The sequence below is a fragment of the Pinus tabuliformis genome, chromosome 7 (assembly GCF_031772625.1).
Source record: "Pinus tabuliformis cultivar Carrire ecotype Pingquan chromosome 7, CPIR1, whole genome shotgun sequence".
In the NCBI taxonomy this organism is placed as follows: Eukaryota; Viridiplantae; Streptophyta; class Pinopsida; order Pinales; family Pinaceae; genus Pinus; species Pinus tabuliformis.
In genome coordinates this window covers 816,039,136-816,054,225 of record NC_142293.1, presented here as the reverse complement: position 1 = coordinate 816,054,225, position 15,090 = coordinate 816,039,136, and positions in this window count along the sequence as shown.

Below are 15,090 nucleotides of genomic sequence, written 5' to 3'. Positions count from 1 at the left end.
ATTTTTTGTATGAGGCTTATGTATTTTATATGTCAATCATGTAGCAAAGACATTAGCACAGGGAGCAGCAGCAAGAGGAGAAAATGGCAGAGAAATACAATATGGTTTGACCATGGGAGGCTAGAGAGAGGGAGAAGGATTTATACACTCACCCTATTAGTACAACAACCCGAGCATTCTTGAGTAATGTAGGCCTCTTCAAGAACTATGAGGAGACTACATCCTTGAAGGTGCACACTATCTTATTGGCATATTTGATCCACTGATGGGGTGCCCAGAAGCAGGCTTTCCCGTGTCGGTCCTGGGGCGTGGTATAGGTGCTCTAAGGAAGACATATACTTTATCACTCGACTATCTAGAAGAGCGGATGATTTTCCCTAATCCCCTAATGTCACGCATGCAATTGCAGCTAAGAATCAACTTGCCTACACTCAAAGATATGTCGGACCTCATGCAGTCAGTCTAGATGATTTTCAAGTTCTTCATGGATAGCTACAAATTTTTTCTTTTGTTGCACAGGAGGTTAGGTGCCTCTTGTTATTATTCACCAACATTTCATACTTTAGTAGTGATGGCTAGCACATTATTTTCCCTCTTTTATACTATGTCAATTCTTTTATTCAGGCGCCATGTTGTATCAGATCGTCTACCATTTTTTTGAGGTAGTTTTGCATGGCTTTAGATAGATGTCGTGCCTTGAGACATGGGAGGGATAGCTTCCCTTTCGCTTCAGAGTTTTTTTGTTTATTTTTTGAGAGGTTTCTAGAGATGAGGCCTACATCGGACCGTCACCCTCCTAGGTCGATCACTAAGGTTTGGATGCGCATGTGGGGGCAGATTGTTCCCAAGAGAGGTATGTCGAAGTATCCCGCCAGGATTTCCACCCAGGCATTGGTGCTACTAGCCAGTGAGGATGACCATGTTTTTGTCTTGTTAGTGTTTTCGTATATGAGGATTGATTGGAGATAGTCTCCAAATATCCTCTTCACATTAGTTTAGCCTCCAGATGACAGAGGTTGTATTAGTATTTTCTTTAAATTAATCTACTTTCATTTTATTTTTTAATTAGTTATAATAAAATTTATTCTAACAGATTATTTAATTTATTTTATTAATTTGTTTAATGAAATTTCCTAATTATTGTTGTGTGCTATATATTTTGTAGACATTAGCACATTTGATTGGGACATGTCTCCTCCCGCACTGGATGGAGGAGATGAGGAGATGGGCGAGGCCCAAGAGGGTGAGGCACATCCTCATGGGGTTGTGGGCATCTGGGACCATAGGGATGGTCTTCGATTTCAAATGGACTACTGTGACAAATTGGCAAGAGTTTTGGTTGAGGAGGGAGTCTTCCCTATGAGGGATCGATATATCAACATGGATCCTAGGTTCATGGATCTCTATAGGGGTTGTCTGCATGATATGATGTTTCCTATGTGTCATATCGTCACAGCTAGTAGGTTACTGGTAGCATTAGGGATGAAAGGCATGGAGTTGTAGACACGTCAGATGAGGGTGCTGACCATGATGATGAGCGTGGTGATTGTGATCATGATCATGCGAGTAGTGATCATGATCATGAAGATGAGGGTGGTGATCATGATGTTTTTGGTAGTACTACCCCATTGGATCATGGTTGGTAGGGTGTCGGTGATCCTTCTGGTAGTACACCTCCTCAGTCGCCTGATAATGAGATGTCAGAGCTAGAGGATGTGCCTTATGTTTCTTCTAATGGAGAAACTGACCAACTTCTCCTCCACCCTAATAGTTCGCCAGACTGTGTTGAGGCAGTATTTGACCATCCATTATCTTTTGCTGCAAACCAACTAGTACCTCCTACTCCACCTCAGAGTTGGACAAACGTTGAGGCAATAGTTGACCATCCATCATCTTCTACTGCAGACTAGGTTGGCACTACTACGTTTGTTGTATCATATATTTGATTGCAATTATTTGACTTAATGTAGTTATTTGACTTGTTTGTGTGTGTGTATATATATGTATATATATATTTCATTTTTTTGTTCATGTTTATGTACTTAATTTATATGTTGGTGTTGATGTGTATATTGTTAGGTCATGTTAGATATGCTCATTTTAATATACTTGCAGATATATGTGTGTGTGATAGTAGTTATTTGACATGAGATGTATATTAATTTCAGGATGTCTATGGTGATGATGGTAGATGACAATATTTGTTTCATTAGATGTGATCACAATGATGATTCCCTGTTAGATATTTAGATTTATGCGCTAGCTAAAGTCATTTATATGTGATAGAGGTGTATATAATTAGATAATGGTAGTGAATTCAAATATGTATCCTAGATGATGTTTATGTTTGTTAGATGGTTATCATCGTGATGTTTATTTTTATGAAATTATATTTATTATAGATTATGTATTGGTGAACTTATATCAAACTTTTATATATGAAATTGCATGCAATTTGACTTACTTTAAAAAAAGATGCAAAGACGTTTTTATAATCTACAAAGTTTAGTATGGTTGAAACTATGGTTGTAAAATTACGATAACTATTTATCTATTGCTTAGATAGTTCATTCATATTCAATCTAACTTAATTAGTAAAATATTTCAATACTCACAAGGAAAAAATAATTAAAAGTAAAATAATTTCATTAGTTCTTAATAAGACGAAAATGTGCAAGTCATTCAATTTTTAATATAAAATATTAATAATAATAAGTTAATCAAAAATACAATTTAATCAATTCGATATTGGTTTATAAAATTCAATCTATTGTTAAATTTGAAAAACTTAAGTCATATTTCTTTTATAATTACTTTATATTTAACATAATGTAAAAATTTATAGTTTTATAAAATTTAATTTATTACTAAAGTTATGAGATTTTCAAGCAATTTAAATTTAATATTTATAGCAACTCTTACCAATTTAAATTAGAAATTTCTCTCAATAAAGATGAGGATTAAGAAATGTAAAATAAGACTTGTGAAGTTACTTGTAGTTGGGGATTTGCTCTAACGGAAGCTCCCTCTTAAAGAGGCAAGTGAACTTTTTTCTAGTAATAAAGATATAACATTTTGGTGCTATTTTGGTTGTTTATTTTCTATTGTACTCGCTTAAATTTAACTCTTTTTAATAATAAATATGAGTTAGATAATACAAAAATGATACTATATTAGATTTAAACCTTTTACAAAACAACATATTTGATCATTTCTTTGATGAACAATTCAAAAGATATTATTTTTTCCATATACTTATCACGAGATAGTCACTAGAAATCATGTTTTCACTTTTCTCCTAGCTAATATTACATCATGTTCACAATGATAAAGACATGTCTACTTTAAATAGTTTACTTATAAATACATAAAAATAGATATTTATTTTACATACTCTAAATAGGAAAGAAAAAGGCATCACCAAATCTATTTGAAAGTCAAACAAATGCTTCTTAATCACCATCACATTTTTTATCATTTAGTTCTTAGTCATAAAATATTTATTAATTCAACTTTTATTTATAATTACCATTGAAAAGAAAAGTCAAAGCTATTCCATTATTATCCGTGAAGAAAAAATTAAAACTTCTCATGCATCCATGTAAGCCCATTTATTTTTTCTTGATGTCCATAAAAAGATGTAATCAACATTTTATACATGCATAAGACCTCATTTTAGTTTACATAATCTTGTAGGAACTATAATTTAAATATAGTAAAAATGATCTTACCTCTCATGTCAAGAATTTAATCTTACATATTCATACACAATTTTTTTAGTATTAAAGTCCTCGTAGAGTTATCGCTACATGATGATTTATATAGATTTTGAAATAAACAAGAATAAAAAACATGTGAATTGATTAATAAACCAATCATTATCTAAATCGAGACTAAATCTTCAATTTTATTTCTAAATTCACTATTTTCTTCTCATTTTCCTATTTGAGAAAGATTGTGACCTTGAACCCTTATTACTATAGATATTGTACACAATTGGAAATACTTAGTTTTAAGTGTAAAAATGTTTCCACTGGAAAAAAAACATGTAAAAATGTTTGTGAATCTTACCAATTATATTATAAAATTCCTACAAGGCGAATACAAAAATAATATAATTAGCGAAATAAAGAAAACAAAAACATACAACAATAGTATAAATAATGAAATAACACAAATACATCTCACTATTTCGTCACCCTAATTATCTTCCTCGCTTGGCATGATAACATAGTTGTTCTCAAAAATAGGTTTTGATACAATATTGTGTCTTAATACAAACCACCAATCCCTATCCAACACATCTGGGTAAAAAAACACTTGGTTGTAGTGTCTTGGGAAAACATAAGGCTCCCTAGCTTCAAGCCACATCTTTCTAGAGTTATAGATATCAACCTACTATCATGATGTTCCTTTACATTATTCTGATCAAAGGTATCCCACCACTTGCACGTAAAAATAATACATTGGAACGAAGAGAAGTCCATATGAATGATCTCTTATATATTTTCAATGTAGCCTAAAGTCCCCTGCATTACCTTTTGATCGCGGTGGCAAGCATGACTAGATTGATTGAACTTGACTTACACTCCATAGTCTTGTGTCATGCATCCATCATCGACATCCTTCATGTGAAAATGATGGCCATATGCCCACATAGATGGGAACAAATGTACCTATAAAAAAATTGAAAAATGAGTGTCATGTGTTTAATAACCCAAACATAATTAAATATATGTGTGTGTGTGTGTGTAACAATTCAAAGGTGTAGTATGAATTTAAAATTGTACAAAAAGAGATTATAATTACTGATTTGTTGCACCCAATCTCTATGTTTAACGCATCCTCTTTAGCACGTGGTTAACAACCAGATGCATTATATTTCTCTCTCACTTGATTAGAAGCCCAACTATTAGGGCATGTCATTGGCATATTTTCTTTTAAATGATCAAGATAAGGTACACTTCTACCATTCAACCGTTTGAATTATTCCATGTCACTATCCCATTTCCTCCTCTTATGTTCATACAATGTGACACACAGTTGTGTCGCTTCCATATTGTAAAGAATGAATTTGTTAATGCCTTCAATTTGTAAAATCATAGATGAAATCAAACCAACATATATATATATATATATATATATATATATATATATATATATATATATATATATATATATATATATATATATATATATATAGTACATATGAGATCATAATATGCATTAATATGAAATTAGTGTGAATAGTTACTATGTAGTAATTTGACAAATGATAAGCATGCACTTACTCTTTATATTGCCCCTCTTTCCATTCGTTTTGAGAAGTTCCCCTTCCCTTTTGTCTGCATCCCTTTCATCGTCCCAAATTTCTGCACTTGGTATGTTTTTGATCTACTTGATGTACTCAATTGCATAATAGAAAGACTCATATGATATATACCACTCTGCCATAGACCCCTCGGGGTTTTTCCTTTGTCGAACAAAACCTTGCAATTTCTTCATGTACCTCTCTAAGAACAACATACAATGACAAGAAACCACCCCAACTAACTCAACCTCATATACTAGGTGAATTAGAAGATGAACTTGCAAGTCCATCAAATTAGTGAGCAGTTTCCTTCTCAAACATATAAACAATCTCATCTATCTCTTGACCTTAGCGTGGAATGCTAGCCATACAAAATCTCCTTTGATGTGATCCAATGTACAAATGTAGATAATTTAGATATGGCACATCATCGGTCTTAGGGGAAGTCATGGATCAAGCACCCACTCATGAGTAGAGGATAATGACACTGCATAGTAAATAGTACATTATACAAAAATTAATTATAAAATATTACATTAGATAAAAATAAAAATAATAAAGTCATGTTTTTGACATATGTACTTTTAAAAGGTTCAAATGGTCATGCGATTTCAACCTCGATAAACAGTCTACCACTGTGAGGTGGCATCGTAGTGAAGACCCATATAAAGAAGGCACCCTCACACTCATTATAACTTCCTTTTCCAAAGGAAGATCATCATTCTCTAAAATCCATGGGACATCACCTTCTTTGAAAGACTAATAGGGACCAACATCTCCTCTAGTTTCTTGTCTTCACCAATGTTTCTTTTTAGTTTTTAAAGAAATAAGTTCTCTCCTCATAGCCAATGTGTCACTTTCTTTCGATGATATGTGCCTCCATAATTAAGATGAAACATTTTTAAATATATGCATGGGATCTAGTAAGTGAGAAATCTTAATATGGTTCCAATATGAGAGCTCATAAAAGACATATTTCCTTTTCATTCCAATGGGAAATTTCTCAACATAGGTGTCGAATAATTTTGGATCATCGAACATAGGCTCCCCATCTAAATAAAACATTTCTTCAAACTCCTTCTCCTTCTATCTCTCATATGATCTAAGCCATTCAATTGGTTTCATTATTGTGGGCCTTTTGGTTCTCTCTGGTTTACCATAGAAAGTGGATGTTGCCCTTCTATAAGGGTGTTCTTATGAGAGAAATACCCTAGAGAAGTTATACACTGGCTTTTGTAGGTGGTTGGACCACCTAGCCTTTAGAGAAGGTCAACAACATTTACATCCATGATACCCTTGTGTTACAAGACCTGCAGAATTATTGTATATAGGACGGCATGTTAGCGACCATGAAGATCAGAACAATTGCAATGAATTAAATTATTATGTGAAACAATATTGTTACGTATATAAACAAATCAATAAAAAATTAATTTACCAAAGAAAACTCCTAATGTTGGATAATCATGTATGGTGTAAGCACATATGCCATACAACGTAAATCTCCTCTTTTTTGCAATGGGTCTTGATACATCATACACATGTATCCCTTCCAATAATTCCTTCAATTCATCTACCAATGGTTGTAAGTAGACATCCATATTGTTCACTTGTCTTCTACCATATAATATGAGATCCAACAAATATTTTCATTATTCACAGAAAACCATGGGGGGATATTGTTATTGATCACTACTACAGCTCAAATAGAATAGTTGGTATTTTGGAGGGAATATGGGTTGATGCCATCCATGGATATAATGATTTGTATACTTCGTATTTCATCATTGAAATTTTCAGGCCATGTATCCTTTATATGCTTTATGGCTATTGAATTTGTTGGGATTCACATAACTCTTGACTCACTTCTATGTGAGGCATGTCATCCTTGCAACATAGCAAATTCTTTTCAACAAAAGATTCTTTGGATCCTTAGGATTATAAGCATATGCCTCAATATCTTATGAGGAGGACCATGTTATTCACCCATTTTTTTTAATTACGGTACTTGTCATGCCCAAATTTCGTACATATCTCTTTGTTTGCATATTCTCCTGTATATAGAATACAATCATTCAGGCATGCATGATATGATATGTACTCAACACCCAACATTTTCAATAACTATTTTTCCTCTTCGTAGCTACCCATCAAGACATTATCACTCGAAATTACCTTATCTTTGAATAACTTGTAGTTGGTGGGGAATATAATTGTACAATGTCAATATTTAACGTTCATAAAATCAACCATTTTAAATGTTGATTGTGTGACAATATTTCTCAAAATATAAGGGACTTGATTGATCATGCATGTAAATTACCTCAATATTGCTAAGAAACATGCCAAACTTTGCTTTCAAGTTTTACATCAACATCGTTGTCCCTAGTTGAGTAGAATTTGACTTGCCACTAGGTCTAGAGAGAGGTGTGGTGGAAGCAGATTTCAGGCTTTCAAATAACGTATTAGTGATATGAGCATAATCCCATGTTATTTGAATTCATCTAAGAACATTTCCTCCATGGAAGTTGTATCCTGTAAGTAGTCATCCATAGCAACCTCCATTTGATTGCCTCCATTGCCAACTTATGATAAAGAAGTACTATTGTTGTAGTCATTCCTCATTGATGAATCTGAATGTATTGGGAATTGAATAGGTAGTTGATTCAACCATTATTTGTATGCTTCCTCTCTAAGTTTTGCTCTTAATGCAGGCTTCCCTCAAGTTGACATTGTAGTGGGGTGCACCGGAAGATGGTAGGCGGGTCTTTCATCATCACTAGAATCATAATTGCAAAAAATATTGGACGTCATTAGTACAATATCAATGATATTAGTAAGCATGTTAATGCAATTGGTTTGTATAAATTACATTATACAAAACCATTATTACCAGTGTTGATCGAAGATTGCGGCTAGAAGATGTCATGTTCCAATTGGCAGGGTGAAGAGGTTGTCTATTTCCATCTACCAACTTCTTGTGATATGTTGCTCCTAATAAGAGCTTTCGATGTTTTTGAAATGGAGGAATATTTTTTTGAATCTGAACTCGATTCTAAATTAGGATCCTATAAATTTGGATACTTTTTTATGCAAATTGACATGGATTAAAAAAATTAAATTCAATTAGATAATCGAAATATAAATAAAATTTGAACTAACTAGATATGGAAACGGAGAACACCGTGAAGGACTTTGATCAACAATATGGAACAAACCTGTCAGCTCCATTCATTATCTTCCCTACCCTATCCTCTATTTATTTGTCCATTATTCACTAACTTTTTCACACATCTGATCCTAATGATGAACCACAGAGGTTGGTTCGAAACGTCGATACAATAAAATCATGAATGCGATGACTCCGAAAAATAACACTACACAAAATGAAGATCGAAGAAGCCTCAAATATACAATATGGAACAAGCTGGAATTTGAAGAATTGACCATTTGATATTATTGATATTGTGTCCTTGGATTTGAGAAAAATTAGAAATAAAATTTTGTGTGCATATCTAAGATTAATCTCGAGAACCATATAACCACAATCTGAATTTCAATATAGTTTTCAAACCATTTTTCAAGAATAAGTTGACTTTAAGCGGAAAATGTATAATATGAACAACTGTCATTCATGTGGATGCATCCTAAACGATAATTTGAGATTAATATGCCATTTATGTGAAAATAAAATTCCAAATAGCTTTTAAACCCGATCAGTGCGCTTATTATAACAAAGTGCATCGATGTGTTTAAATAATACCAGCACCGGGGCATTCAAATAATATATGCACTAGTTTCTAGCATTCCAAATATGTGTGTGTGTGTGTGTGTTATCATATTGGTGCTCTTATACAAAAATGCATCGATACGTTTGAAAAAAAACAACACCGGTAGACCCCTGTTTTTGGATTTTAGAAAATAAAAACGAATTCAACCATCTCAGTGCTCTTATAACAATTACATCACTGATGATTTTAAATATAAACTGCACTATTGCGTTAAAAAAATTAATCGCACCATTTTGGGATTTCGAGAATAAAAAAAGAATTGTATCATGTTTGTGCGTTGAAAATTTTTGGTGTCGGGGCAATGTCAATGTGTTTTTCTTATAAACACATCAATTCTCTTGACTATCGAATGCACTGATGTTCAGATAAATTTAAAAAAAAACACTATTTTTTTCTTTTCTTTTTTAAACTAGAAAATGAGTGGCTATTTATTTTTCGAAATCTAATTTCATAGTCTTTTAAATAGTACCAAGTTATTCACCATTTCATTATTTTTCCCAAAATTTAAAGGGACAAATTTGCAAGAGAGACATACCGAGAACATTGTGCAACAACATAACTATTCAGAAGATCAAAAATTGAAAGGTATGGTGATTCACTCAAAACTATGCATAGTACAAATATAAAATTTTATTGTTTATTTTACTAATAAATTTTTTTACAATTTATGTTAGAGTTTAATTAAAAGAGAGATCATTTGCAAGAGAGACATACTCGGAGTACTGTGGAGCAGCAAAATATTTTGGAACCGCAGAAACATCAAAATTTGAAAGGTATGGTGATTCACTCAAAACCTTGGATAGCAAAAAATTAAATTTTAATGTTAATTTTTTTTACAATTTAAGTTAGATTTATTCACAATTCCAAAAAAAAAAATTCCTTGTGTAATAAAAGACTTACTTTTAATTTTACTAGTAAAAACTTTTACGATCTTTGTTCCTATTTAAATTTAATTAAAATTGAGAAAATAAATAAATAAATTTAAAAAATATATAAATAACTAAATAAATTTAATTTAATTTATAAAAAAAATCTAGTACTTACCTTAAACCCTTGCTTCTTCTTGCAAAATTTCACCTTAGGGTTTAACTTCCTCTACCACTTCACAATTAGGGTTTCTCATTTTAGGGAATTTAGATTTAATGGGTTTGTGATTGAGGTCAATGTTGGTGGCCACCCACCTATCCCACTTGGACTCCCACAACTATCTCTTTCAGTTTTTCAGTTTCCTTAATTGTAGCACAATTTACTATTTTTAGCAGTTCTTCAGGTCGTGAACTTCCGGAGCCGCTTTTAGGCCCTAAACGATGTTTTTTGCGAAAACTAGCAGCAACATGGGTACATGGACCATTTTTTCTCTTCCTAAAGTTGTAGTCCTCAGATAGATCTTTTTAATGAGGTATTGGGCGCATCAAATGGAGATTGTATGCCAAAATTACGACCCCAAGAAGTTGATGTACCAATTTACCCAAACTAGGCCCACAGTTTGGTGTTTCATCTCCTAGGGTTAGGTTTTTGGATGTTTAGGGTTTTCCATTATTTCTCAATAATAAATAGGCCTTCGAGCCTCATTTTAACATAGTTCAGATGCATGTAGCCGCCACATCTCTTCTTAGAGATAAGCTACCATCGCCCTAGCTAGTTTATTTCCATTTCTATTTGTAAGCATATTTCAGTATTTTACAGTAATGAAATTAAGTATTATTTCTGCTGCATCTCTTTATGTATGGTTATATCTGTAATTCGTTGCATTCCTATTTAAATATGGATTAGTGGTATCAGAGCGATCTCCTCTTTCTCTGTCTTTCTTTGCATGTCCCCAACGAGGTCGGGATATAAGGACTTAGGGCTTGAATTAGTCGAACCTTTGCAAGAACAGCCTCGCAAATATCGACGACCTCCCATGGTGGATGAAAAGAAAGATGAGGGGGAAGGAGATCCTATCAAAATCTTGCTTGAAGAGGCCCTCGAGCGATAAAGGAACGCGATGATGGACAACTTTTCCCAGATCCTTCAGCGGCTACCCAGGGGTGACACATCTACTTCCAGCAGCTACTCTGGAAGCACCAGACCCTTTAAGGTACAAGTTAACTTTGACATTCCATTATTTGAGGGTCAGATAGATGCAGACATTGTAGATAAATGGTTAAATTTGCTAGAAGGGTATTTTTTTGTTCATGATTTTTTTGGCCGGGAAAAGATTACTTTCACCCTTCTCGAAGTTTCCCCCCACGTCAAGGACTAGTGGAAAACCTACTATGAGCAGAAGGATGAAAATACGGCCTGATTGTTTTCATCCGCACCCACTTGGAATTCATTTCGGGCTGCCATCAAGGAGCAGTACTACCCTGTCAGAAGCTATGAGGATCAATATATAAATTGGACCACACTGTGGCAGGGAAGGGACTAAGACGTGCCAGAGTTTACCAATATTTTCCATACCTTTCGCACAAAGTTGGGTATCAAGGATTCAGAGAAGCATTTGGTACCCAAATACCGCGACTTCCTGCACAGGTACATCGAGGAAGAAATAGAATTCCTGAACATCTCCTCGCTCAGCACGACATATCGATATGCTGTTAAGGTTAAGCAAAAGTTTAAACAGAAGAAGCGAGACTTTGGATCTTCGAATCTGAAGCAAGGGCAAGGTGCCCCCAAACCATAGAACAAAGAACAAAGCCAAGGCGGGGTGGCCCAAGACAACCCGCTAAAGCTGCAAGCAAAAAACAGCACCACGAAGCCGAAAAGGTACACGGGAAAGTGGTGTGAGCTCCATAAGAGCTCCACTCACAACACAAGTGAGTGTCTTGCCAAGAAGTTAGTGGTGGCCGAGCTTAAGGTTTTAGAATCAGATACATGTTCTGAATCTGAATTAATACCCGACAAGGGGAATGACAAAGGGGAGCATATTATCAATGCAGATCACATCACCACCATTGCCACCATGAAGATCCAGAAGAAGGAACCCGAAGATCCAAAGGAGGAGGAGCGCCTCTTCCACTCCCAGATGTGGGTAAAGGGCTCCCCACTACACTTAATTGTCGATAGCGGGGGCCAAAAGAACCTCATTTTGGCAGAGGTTGTGAAGCGGCTAGGCTTACTGACCACAACACATCCACAACCATACACCATTGGGTGGCTTCACCAAGGACGGGATCTTCGCATGAGCCGATAATGTTGCCTTCCATACAACATCAAGCCCTTCACGGATGAGGTATTTTGTGATGTTGCTCCCCTTGATGTTTGTGATGTATTATTAGGCCAACCATACTTGTGGAAGCGACAGGCTATGTATGAATCAAGGCCTCGTGCTGTTATTGTTACTTTGGGAAATAAGTTGTACAGGATATCGGAGGTATCACAACCTACCGCTATCTCTTTAGTTACTGCAAAAAAATATAATAAGCTCGTTTCCAAAACCAGGAAATTTATTTTCCTCATGATACACCCTAAAGGAAAGAAAAATACAGTGGCCATGACCTCCAGACAAGGCCCCTCCACATGACAACTACAAATGGACAAGGTTGTGGAGGAGTACGAGGACATCTTCACCTCCCTTGCAAGGGTTCCTCTTCACTGTCATGTTAAGCAGTCCATTGATCTGACCCTAGGTGTGCCGCTGCCCAATGGACCAATCTATCGGTGCTCCATTCTTGAGAACGAGGAAATCAAGAGGCATATTCAGGAGCTGCTGCAGGAAGGTCACATCCATCCGAGTTCATCGCCCTATGGGAGCCCAATCGTGTTGGTAAAGAAGAAGGATGGGACTTGGAGACTGTGTATTAACTACCGGGCGCTGAACAAGATCACTGTCTGTGATAGGTACTCGATCCCATAGATTGATGACCTCCTGGACCAACTGAAGTGGGCAAAATATTTTAGCAAGATCGATTTGAAGTCAGGATATCATGAGGTACCAATCGAACCCTCTGATGTGTGGAAAACTGCCTTCAAAGCCAAGGATGGCATTTTTGAATGGTTGGTTATGCCTTTCGGGTTGAAGAATGCTCCTGCAACCTTCATGAGGCTAATGGATGATATCTTGCGGCCATTTACCAACTCATTTGTAGCGGTATACTTGGATGACATCCTGATTGTCAACCAGAGTTGGAAAGAGCATCTCCACTACATCTGACAGGTTCTCCAAACACTGAAGCAACACAAGTTATGTGCCAATTTGGAGAAATGCACTTTTGGCATGACCTAGGTTCAGTATCTGGGATACCTTATTGATGAACGTGGGGTGCATGTGGATCTAGCCAAGATCCAAGTCATTCACGATTGGCCATATCCAACCACTTTGACAGATCTCCGTAGCTTTCTGGGTCTTGCCAAATTCTATCACAGGTTTGTGTTGGGAATTTCTCATATCACTTGGCCCTTGAGCTAGGCCACTAGGGGACGAGCAAAAGTATAGAAATTCCCACTGTAGATCAACTGATTATGCAATATACTAAAGGAAAATCCAAGATCTACTTCTACAACAACTTTGCGGAAGCTTAATTGAATTGTGAAAGATCAATGAGAACACATATAACTGAGAATGAGAAATAAATCACACATAACACAGAAGAAATAACCCGGGGAAAGCCTCAACCTAAAACCCCAATCTCTGTATTATCATACAAGTGGAATATGTTCAAGTTACAAAAAGAATCAGCTCTCAAGCTATCCTTCTCCCTCTGCAATCAAACAATACAACTCACAAACTGAGTAGACAAGAGATATGCCTGTCCTCATCCCTCGAATCCTCCTATTTCCTTGTGCAATTTTTCTTGGGGTCCAGTGACGTCACATGTGTGAATGGCCTCATCACACTAAAAAAAAACTGAAGAAGTAACTATGCAATCCTCAAGAAAAGAATTCCTTCTGCATGCAAGAGATATTCATAATGGAATATTCCTGCAACTAATAGTACATTGTCCCTCCATCTAATCTCAACTGCATCTCTATCTGAACTGACATGCATAAGTTATTTAAGAGATAATATTCAGTTATCTGAAGTGCAGTAGTTACATGCATGCATGCATTCATTAACTAACTGAACTCACAATTAATTCAACAAACTATTTGAATTAATCTAACTGGACTTGAATCAGTTAACTGAGCCAACTAATTACAACTCAATATTACAACTCATCCTTATTTCTTTAACTGATGGATAAATTCCTCAATCAATGGAGAAACTGTTGCATGTCCCCACATAGAATTCATGTTTGATTTTCTAGAACTAATTAACTCATGGTGAATTAATTAATTATTTTACATATCGATGATAAGATCAAATTCGAATTTTTTGATTCTCTATTTTAGTTCAGGGACTAACTAAAATAGGAAGGTATCCTGAAATTCTATTTATAGAAGTACTAAATTTAGCACTTCTATATTTAGCATTTCTTGTTGTTATTTTCAACACTCCCTCTCAACAAGAAAGGGATTATCAGTAACACCAATCCTATCTCTATGGAACTCGAACTTGCATTTTGAAAATGCCTTCATAAAAAATATTTGCATCTTGTCCCTCAGTCAAAACATACAACAACAATATGATCCTCTTGACCACATAGTCTCGAAGATGGTGATACCAGATATCAATGTGCTTGTACCTATCATGTAAAACTAGATTCTCAGAGAGTTTGATACAACTCTGATTGTCGCAGTAGATCACGGTTGGATCCATCCTCTTACCAATCAATCCCACTAGAATCTTCCGCATCCAAATGGCCTCACATGCAGCCTAACTAGCATCCATGTATTCAACCTCTGTTGAGCTAAGTGAAATTGATCTCGGTTTCCTGTTGTACCAGGAAACTGCAGCTGAACCAAGGTTGAAGATTCCTCCAGAAGTTTTCTTCTAGTTTGATGGAATCCCTGCCCAATTTTCATCTGTCAAGCCCTGAAGCTTCACTCCCTCTTTCCGTTTGTACCACAATCCGAACTGAGATGTACCTTTGAGGTGTCTCAGCACATGCTTTGTTGTCTTCCAAA